The sequence below is a fragment of the Haemaphysalis longicornis genome, unplaced genomic scaffold (genome assembly GCF_048455015.1).
Source record: "Haemaphysalis longicornis isolate Haplotype H1 unplaced genomic scaffold, Haemaphysalis longicornis Haplotype H1 scaffold_9, whole genome shotgun sequence".
In the NCBI taxonomy this organism is placed as follows: Eukaryota; Metazoa; Arthropoda; class Arachnida; order Ixodida; family Ixodidae; genus Haemaphysalis; species Haemaphysalis longicornis.
This window is the reverse complement of record NW_027526460.1, coordinates 35,227,067-35,236,411: the sequence shown is the minus strand read 5'-3', so window position 1 is coordinate 35,236,411 and position 9,345 is coordinate 35,227,067. Positions and strand designations below refer to the sequence as shown.

The following is a 9,345-nucleotide window of genomic DNA, read 5'->3' as shown; positions in this document are numbered from 1 at the left end:
CAGCGAGCTTGTTATACGCTAGCGGCGGGGCTGTTCTCCCCTCCACTTTCTCGGGTATTTATGTTGAGGTATTTGTTTCCTGCGCTAGGTCATCGCACCATCGCACCATCATCGCACCAGACGCGTACTCTGGAGGTCGTGGGTTCGGATCCCAACCGGCGGGCATTTTTTCTTCACTTTGTTTCTGTCTTTCAAAACTCTGCATGTTTCAACGATAAAAAAATGACCTACCACATTCTCCCCTTTGCTTTCCTTGGCATTCTTGACTGCCAACCCTTATTTCTCTCTCTCTCTCTCTTTCTCTCTCTCTCTGTATATATATATATATATATATATATATATATATATATATATATATATATATATATATATATATATATATATATATATAGAGAAAATAAGGGTTGGCAGTCAAGAAAACCTCGGAAAGCAAATGGGAGCTTGTGGTGGGTCATAGAAAGAGATGAAGAATTTTTTGAGTCTATATTTTTTTAGTCTTTTGAGAATATGTATATATATATATATATATATATATATATATATATATATATATATATATATATATATAGAGAGAGAGAGAGAGAGAGAGAGAGAGAGAGAGCATTAATGGAAAATGATGAGGTGAGCTCATGTAGATGGGGAAAACAAAACGAGATAGGCTTTTAGGAGAGCCGGCGATAGTCTAATGGGCCGGGAGTGTCGCAGCCAGTTTGCGCTGTGAAGCGACGAAGAAGAGACAGAGGCACGCGAAACGTTACTTTGAACAAAGTTTATGTCATCATCACGATTGCAGTATCTGCGCGGATAAAGATACTAAACGCTGTATATAATATGTACACACAAAGGGTTCGGTGGACGATCGGCAAGCACGCAGCGCAGCCATAATGAGATTCGAGACACCCGACAACGACAGTCACGTGATTCGCTTCACAGCACCGTAAAAACGTCTCTTGTCGAGGCCTGGTAAACGTCACTGCCGTACCTTGATGAAACAATGGTCACGCCGGTCTCTCAACGGTGGACAAATCAGCGCTCCGCTTTCAAAGCAGCTTGGTAGCACATCACAGGGGAGCGAACATCGCAGTGCACTGTAGGTTAAGTTAAAACGCATTCCCCTCTTCGCATGCGTAACGAACACACAATGAGATCAACACTTATATGGTTCATAGAGCGGGCATTGCCGTTTGATAGCGCTCGCTGCATTCACAGGATTTGAATACGAAAACAAAACGTATTCGTTTCCATACTAAGTTTTCATGAAACTAATAGATTGTGCGCAGACGCATTAAAAGAACAATGCACACTCAAGACAACTTCAATTCGAAGGCAGTGAAAGAGGGGGCGTACCGTGACACACACGCACCCTGGCGACATTCCTGACGTACACGTATACTTGTGCGGGACGACTATTTCAGCCACATGCCGTGACAACAGCACTCTGACCTACGCGGCTGCGTTTCAGTGTTCTTGCGAGAATGAATACGTGCGGCAGAAGACATGGCATTCACGACGTCCTTCAGCAGAACGTGGAGGAAAAAGCATCACGAAGGAAGGTTCGCGGATTGGTTGCGCGCAAACGTCGTCGACGAAACAGTAAATCTTTCCAGACATGTATACGCACTCTTAGGACCGTACCAACGTGTACCGGGTACCCCGCAGGTACAAACAAAAACAGTACAATGTATGTTTGCGCGTAAGCAGCGGCGTCGACTCGAATTTACGAGCAGGACGACGCGAACGTGGGGCGGTATTCTCGTGTTTGTTTTGAAAACGTCCGTTTTCCGTCCGTTTTATTGTGGCGTACTTCCTGCAGTTGTAGGCTGGATTCTGGTTGACTTTTGCGCAACTGTTGTTGTAAACACATTTTAAACAACTAAACCTATTTTAAACTATCTTTTGTGTGTTTATTGTTCTCCCAGCGAACCAACAACGAGGCGACGAAAAATCTTCTGCTCCAAATCGTCTGCGCCGAGAAGCCGTACCTCATCAGAGTTACGAAGAGCTCTGGTACCTCATAGCTCCGCCGTGCTTGCATCACGTCACATCCGGGTGTTCGCTTTTAGCCAGTCAGGGCTTGCTCAAAACGGGCACTGTTGAAACGGACACAAAACGGACAAAACATGAGAATACCGCTCCTGGGGTACATGTATAATTATTAAAGGATTTCACCGGGTTTATGGCAGCGGCAGGCAAGATTCTCCAACCTTTGCTAGGCTTCGACACTCGATCACATTATGTTTAGAAAACCGAAACTTTTTTTATCCCTCCTTTTGTTTTGTAATTATGTTTAGAATAGAACTGCTTGCATATTTCGCAGCGATGAGCTCGGTTCAACGATCGGTTCATTTGACAAGGCCAGCCAGCCGCAGCCAGAGTATCCTGGACCAAGGATGACCTCCACCGGGTCACTGACACAACGAAACTTAGCAAGAGTCGAGTACACCGGAATCCGGAAGCCCAATTCTTTGTGAAGATATGACCGAAATGTGACGTTTAGCTGCGACTGCCCCCAAAAAACGTTTTAAATTTCTCCTCTACACAGCGGGTAGCTCGTTAATAAGAACCTGTTAATAGCTTGAACTCCGTTTAGAGGCATTTAATTGGGACATTCACGTGGCCACCAACCTTAAAATCGTGCCGCAGTGAATCGTCCCAGCATCTCAGTGCCACGAAGAGAGAATTTCGACCGAGAGGGAACGCTTTGAAGCTAAATTTTGTAGCTCCAAGGCAAGGTATATTTGAAAATCGTTAGCTTTTACACAATACTTTCAAATTTTCCGCCCAACCATACGTGCAGTCATTGAAAAATAAAACGTGAACACGACAATATCAACCATAACACACAAATTACGCGTTTCCGTTTTATTTCTAATTTTTCGCGTATCTCAAATGAGCAAGAAAGTAAAACCTCCTAAATATATCCGAGCCGTCCTATTATTCGACATGGCCCTTGGGTTTGTGTATTCTGGTTCACATTATCGTGTTCGCATTTGATTTGTTTATGACTGTACGCACACAAGCAACGGCTGTGGATTTTATGCATATGCAGTTGCGTCGCCGCTTGCGTCTACAGTGGTCTGAAAGTGGTGCTGCTGCTGTTTTAGGGGCGACGCACCTTAGGACCTCGCTTTGTCCATGGCTTGTCCCTTGGCGTCCGTGTACACAGTGTTGCGCATTCGCTAGGAGCATTGGATTGGATTGGTTTGGATTTGATTTGATTTGGATTAAATTGAATTGTATCGGATTGGATTGGATTGGAATTGTATTCACTGTACACGCGCGTTGTCATTCATTTACATGCGCGAGTGGTCAACGCCACGGGCGATTTACGGTAAGAACGATCCCCAGTGCTTCGCCCACTCATGATTCACTTCGTGGAGATGCGTGAATTTTTTGTACTGCTATTGTAACCGAGAGCATTGAATTTTAACCTTCCCGATTGAGCGTGCAATCACCATGACTGGTATCATGAAAGCGTTGCTGTAGCGTTATACGCATGCTACTTTCGTGCCAGGCGTAAAAAGGCTGCAGGAACGTTGTGAGCTTCCAAAACGAGTTACAGATAACACGAACATGTTCCGGTAAAACACGACGACTTCGTCCAGGCCCTGTGCGTCATCGTTAATTTCGAACCCTGTCTCTAGAAATGTGGCGTTTCTATGTCTGTTTGAAATTCCAAGGCAGCTCCCGAGCCCCATTTCAGATATGGCATCGGGCATAGTTCAGCATCTTCCTCAGTTAAACTCGCTGGTGACCTCTGCGGTGTGCACTGACGTCTGACAGTATGTGCGGAACGCGCGACAAAATGCGGTATGCGTGCGTTTGCAAAATGTTTGTCAGTGCTCACAGAATTGAAATCAAATAAACATTTACTAAACTAGAGAAAGGCCTCGGGTATTCTTGTGACGTGAAGAATGTGCGGTGGAAAAATAAAGATCACGAAGTTGCAAAAAATAAACCGCAATAACGATGCAGCCGGCGGCGTTGCTTCTGTGCAAGAGCTGGCTGAACAAAATTGGGCGAATGGCGCTTGAAATATCCGCCATAAGCAGTGTGCATGAGGATTAAAATGTGCGCACCAGTGAGCAATACTCAACATTAGCGAGTTTCAGCTGATCGTTTTTTACGGTCCGCTCCGCTCCGATAGCACGCGGGAGCGCCATTGCGTATGCGTGGCGCGCTTGACCGCGAACGGCATTGGGTCCGGTTGCGCTGAGCGTGCCGCCGATGCCAGAGCGGACCGTCGAAAACGGTTAGCTAAAACTCTCTATTAACGAGGTAAGCGGGGGCAAGAGACAAGATTCCACATTGTAGGCATCTATATTTCTTCGTTGAACGCTTCTCTTTAGCAAAAAGATTATTTCAACCTAAATCAGAGATCGTGTACCGTGGTTTGTGCGTTATATCGCCTGTTCTCAACCTTCTTTGCATTTGCAACGAAGAGAAAAACAAGCACGCGAAGCCGTTTTCTTTTTTTTTAAATCTGTAAGAAGGAGCTGACCCTTTCAACCGCACTGTAGTGTATAGTAAAAGCTTCTATGCTAATACCAATAAAACATGAGCAGTTCATGCGGACGTATACCTGTAGACCCGAAACGAACAGGTAATGCTGCTATACAAAAGCCGCAGGTCAACAAGTCTGCGTCGAAATTTTCAAATTTCTGATGCATCTCGTCAAGTATGCTGAATTCTAAACAAACTGCATTGCGAATTACTGGGCACTGCTACAAGATGTTCCGCCGTGCGCGTAGGCCATGTCATGCTGCAGGTCATCGCATTGTCATGGCCTTGCCTCATGATTGCTTCACCAGGAGACAAAAAAAGAAACAAACGATGATGATAGCAACACTTCACGAGTAACAATAAATTCGTACGGCGTTCTCAATAAACGTTGCAGGGCTATGTAACGATTTGTGCACTAGACCCGAGTTTGTAACAACTCTAACACATTTCTTCCTTGACCACGTGTCGTCGATGTCAGCCAGTGTCCAGTACTGAGCATTGTCGGTACACAAGCACAGCACACAACACACGTAGCACGCAGAAAAAAAAAACGATTTTGACCAGCGTATGAGCGCCACAAGCAGAGAATGTCCGCTCACTGACTTTACAGGGCGTCGCGTGTTCGTGCTTTGTGCGGCAACCGGGAAAAGACAAAGGAACTAAGGCCATGCGTAGCGAGACAAGCCGTAGGCCATGTGCGCGAAACATCCAGGTCCCATCGGCTCAGTCAGCCGGACACTTCCGCTTCACCCCCCTCCCGCCGGAGTCCTCGTCCAGCGGCCGCTTCTCTTCCTCCTCCTGGCTCGCGCTGACGATCCTGAGCTGCAGCGAGCCGTGCCGGGACGGCCTCGCCGTCAGCCTGGGCCCACTGTCTTCGTCCTCGGTGTCCACGGAGTCCCGCATGTCGTCGTGCTCGGGCGTGACCCTCCGCCGCCGCCGTTCGTGGCGGTGGTGGTGCTCGGCCGACCGCTTCTTGCCGGAGTGTCGGTGGTGATGGTGGTGGTCCCTCGCTGCCGACGGCGAGGCCGTGGTAGTGGTGGTGGTGGTGGTGGACGAGGACGCGGAGGAAGATGAACACGACTGCAGCGCCGGCAGTGACTTCAGCGGCAGTGGTATGGGAATCGGAATGGGGATGGGGATGGGGACGAAGATGGGGTACGGCACCATGACGGTGGGCGGAGGAAGCAGGGGGTTCGGTGCCGGCAAGGCAAGCGCCGATGGTCGGGGCAGTCCCACTGGTGGAGCAACTCCCGTGACGTGCGGTGGTGCAGGAACGCCCGGGTGGGGCGGCAGGAAAGGGCGCGTCGGAGGCACGCCAGCGGACGGTGCTCCAACGGCGGCGGCTGTGTGCGGGTGCATCCGCATGTGCGGCGGAAGCGGCGGCGGGAACATGTGGAAGGGCGCCGGATGCGGATGACCCAGGAACGGTCGGCCGCCAGGCTCTGGCAGGGGTCCGGGTCTGCAGGGCAGCGTGAGCGGCGGCATGAGCGGAGCCAGTGGGGGCGGGCTGCCCGCGTGTGCGAGCGGTGTCCGTTGAGGTGGTGCGTCGGGACACCGCCGGGACTGCTGAGGGGGGGTGCTGTGGTCGCTCTGTTCGGGGGCGACCTCGCGGTGTGTGGCTGATGATTGTGGCCGGAGGACGATGAAGGCCCGCCAACGACGCCTTCTTGAGTGCTGCTCGCGGGTGAGCACCGTGAGGACCTGAGCGACCGCCGCTTCCTGTGAGACGACTTGCCGTGCGTTGCCTTTTGGGAGAGGTTGACGGGGTCTCCGCCGGTGCCCGAGTCGGGCGAAGGCTGCGACGGCCTGACCGGTGGCGCCGAGGACGACGGGGGCGGCGGGGGCAGCGCGGGAAGCGTCGGTGGCAGCGCCAGCGGACTCTTGTTGTCGTCCTCCCGCTCGGACGAGCCGTCGTGTCCGTTGCTGGCGGACGGCGGCTGGCTCTTGCAGTCGCGCAGCCAGAGCTCGGGCGTGATGAGCCCCGAGGCGGCCTTGCAGGCGGCGTCCTGGAGGTGCGGGTGCATCTGCAGGTGCGCCTGCGTCTCCCGGCAGAAGATGTTCATCTTGTACTGGTTGAGGCACTTGTCGCTGCAGAACTGCAGCTGCTGCTCGCCGTCCTGGAAGTCGACGTAGTTGACCGTGTGGCGCACGTGCTTGCACCAGTCGCACACCTTGTTCTTCTTGAACGAGGCCGGCGGCACTGGGTGAAGCACAGCTCGGAGCAGAAGGCCTTGCTGCCGCTGGTCGTCTTGAGTGTGAACAGCTTCATGCCCACCTTCTGGCACCAGGCGCACAGGATGCAGTTGGGAGGAAGGTTGGCCCCGTCTGCGATATGATGGAAACGAAAGCATAGGTTAGGCCACGCCTCTCTCTCACTCTTGACTGAATCATGCTTTAACACCAAGTCCACAATAGCTTGATAAGTTTCAGTTGCGCGAAGGCAGCAAAATTTAGTGCTCGCCATCTTTTTGGCACCCGAACCGTACACATAGATTCGCCACAGCGAAACAATTCAAACTTTCCGTAAAGGTTGGCCCAGAAATGACATTCTTTACGCCAATATGCCTTCCAAGAGTTAGTAGGCAAATGAAAAAAAAACTGTAGTTGATTCATCTGTCACAGGAATCGGTAAAACACGAAAGTGAAATGTGCAGCGAAATGAGGATGATTTGCGGGTCCGTGGCTGTCTTTTGGGTGTGCTTGGAGAGCGGCGTCCTGCTGGCGGGTCGCTTCGGTCGTTTTGACTGGCGTCATTTACGTGACGGATATGACGTCATTGAAATCTTGGTGTATCCAGGCGTAAAACACTTTCGTGTTAAAATATACAACCCGAAAACGAACAACCCTAAGTATAACGTACTCTTTAGTACTAAAGGTTGCTTCCCCGCAAGAAGATCCCGTATGCAGGGGTGCACCCTTTACAGGCCGCTTGCTTCGTTGTAATGGCGTCACTTCCGTGACGGGTATGACGTCGGTGAAATCGTCGTGTATCCAGGCTTAAAACCCTTTCGTGTTAAAAAAGACAAACCAAATGAGTCAAGACCGGTGCGCCAAGTAATGAAAGGAGCCTGTCAAGTTTGTATGGCTCATGAGTTTGTATGTTATCTCTCCTGTAGCGTTTTAATTATCACAACGAATAAAATAAATCTAGCGTCTAATTGTAACCTAAAAATGACAATGAACCAACACCGTGCTATATTTTTTACCATCGGGTAAAACCATCAAAACATGTTGCTCTGTGGTATACTCTGGACCCAACTGACGGCATCAGTCACTAAGCTCCTGGTGCTTAAAACTCCAATTTTTGGTGTGGAGCTTCAAAAACAGCAAGAACGTTTCCGTGATGAGTATATTTATTTGCTCCATAGCAGCGCTTGCGGTATGCGATATGTAAAGACCTACGTTCATCGATCATGACTGCCCCTCCCCCAAAATCGAATTTCGCTGTCGTACTTGGTAGTCGATTAATGATCTTCCCAAAAATGTTCCACCAAAACGCACGCTTTATCATAAAACGCATAGTGTAACTCTGCCGTATTTGAATATGCTACGTACTAGCATGCACTCGTGTGAGGTCGAAAAGCTGCAGCGGTCTACATGATTCTAGATATATGAGCATTTCCATTGCTTTCAGCACTGATGCTGACTGCGAGTTCTCGAAATAGGACGTTTTCAGGAAGAGAAAATGTGATGGTACGTTGATGAAGTTGTTACAAAGCGCGCATGAGTTGTGATGTCGTGGCATGTGCGCCCACGATGTTGGAGTTATGGGCGTCGAGAAGTTTTAACTACAGCTTGTGTGGAGCGCTTGGTATCGCAAGGTTTTCCGCTCGCACTCAGCGATAGTATACTGGTTTTACCGTAAACAAACCCGCAAAAAGGCAGAATCTCTAAATATGGTGGGCAATTTTAACATTGACTGATGGATAAACATTTCATTCCTGCAAATTCATGTTAACTTTCGTTTACCATCGATCCATTATTATTGTAGATCAAATGTAAAGACTATGTCTGATGGATAAACATTTCATTCCTGCAAATTCATGTTAACTTTCGTTTACCATAGATCCATTATTATTGTAGATCAAATGTAAGGACTATTCCTAAAGGCAAGCTATCGCTGTAAACATACTGACCCGAGTTCACTGACTCTGCGTCACCACATCACTCGTGAAATAAAAAAGAATGTGTCGCCTTTGAAACTTTTGCACATCGCAACTCGAAGGTTCGACGTTGAGAGGATATGGATAACTTCAGCGGAGACTTTAGACGAAGGGCAAATGTATCTCATGGAAAAATACTGAGGTAGCGTAAGCAAATTTTTTTAAATGCTCAATCATTTTTGTGTATACTGAACGAGGAAATCCGCCTGTCCATCTGTAACCTTTGATGTGCAGCACTTTCGCCGTATAAGAAAATGCTATCAATAGAAGGCTCTACAGCCTTCATACTTTAATACAAAACAGCCTACAGTGCACCTGAAGGTGACTTTCTAGCAATACATTTGTGTAGAGTAGCGAAGCCGACTTTAAAGAAGGCGAGTTGTAGCAGAGCGGAGAACCGGTCCCGGGAAGGTACGCCGTACACCTGCGCATGCGCACAACCCGTTTTTTCGCATCTGCGCGCGCGCAGTAGCGCCGGTCGCCTACCGGGTACCGTACCGGGACCGGTTCTTCGCTCAAGGACGAAGCAGCAGTAATGACGAAGACAAACACCGTATTGTTCTTATTAAAACGAAGCTCTATTGTCCTCAATGCCGTTATACGCCAATACGCGCTGCAGGAAAGCGACTTCCTCTGACGATGATGATGGATGATCGTGGTCGGAAGTGAAAGCAAAAAA

At 49.1% G+C, this 9,345-nt stretch overlaps 1 pseudogene; it reads right to left on the bottom strand.

The window, feature by feature from the left end:
- Nucleotides 1–754: 754 nt before the first annotated feature.
- LOC144153142 (uncharacterized) overlaps nt 755–9,345 on the bottom strand; it is a 32,050-nt pseudogene continuing 23,459 nt past the window's right edge.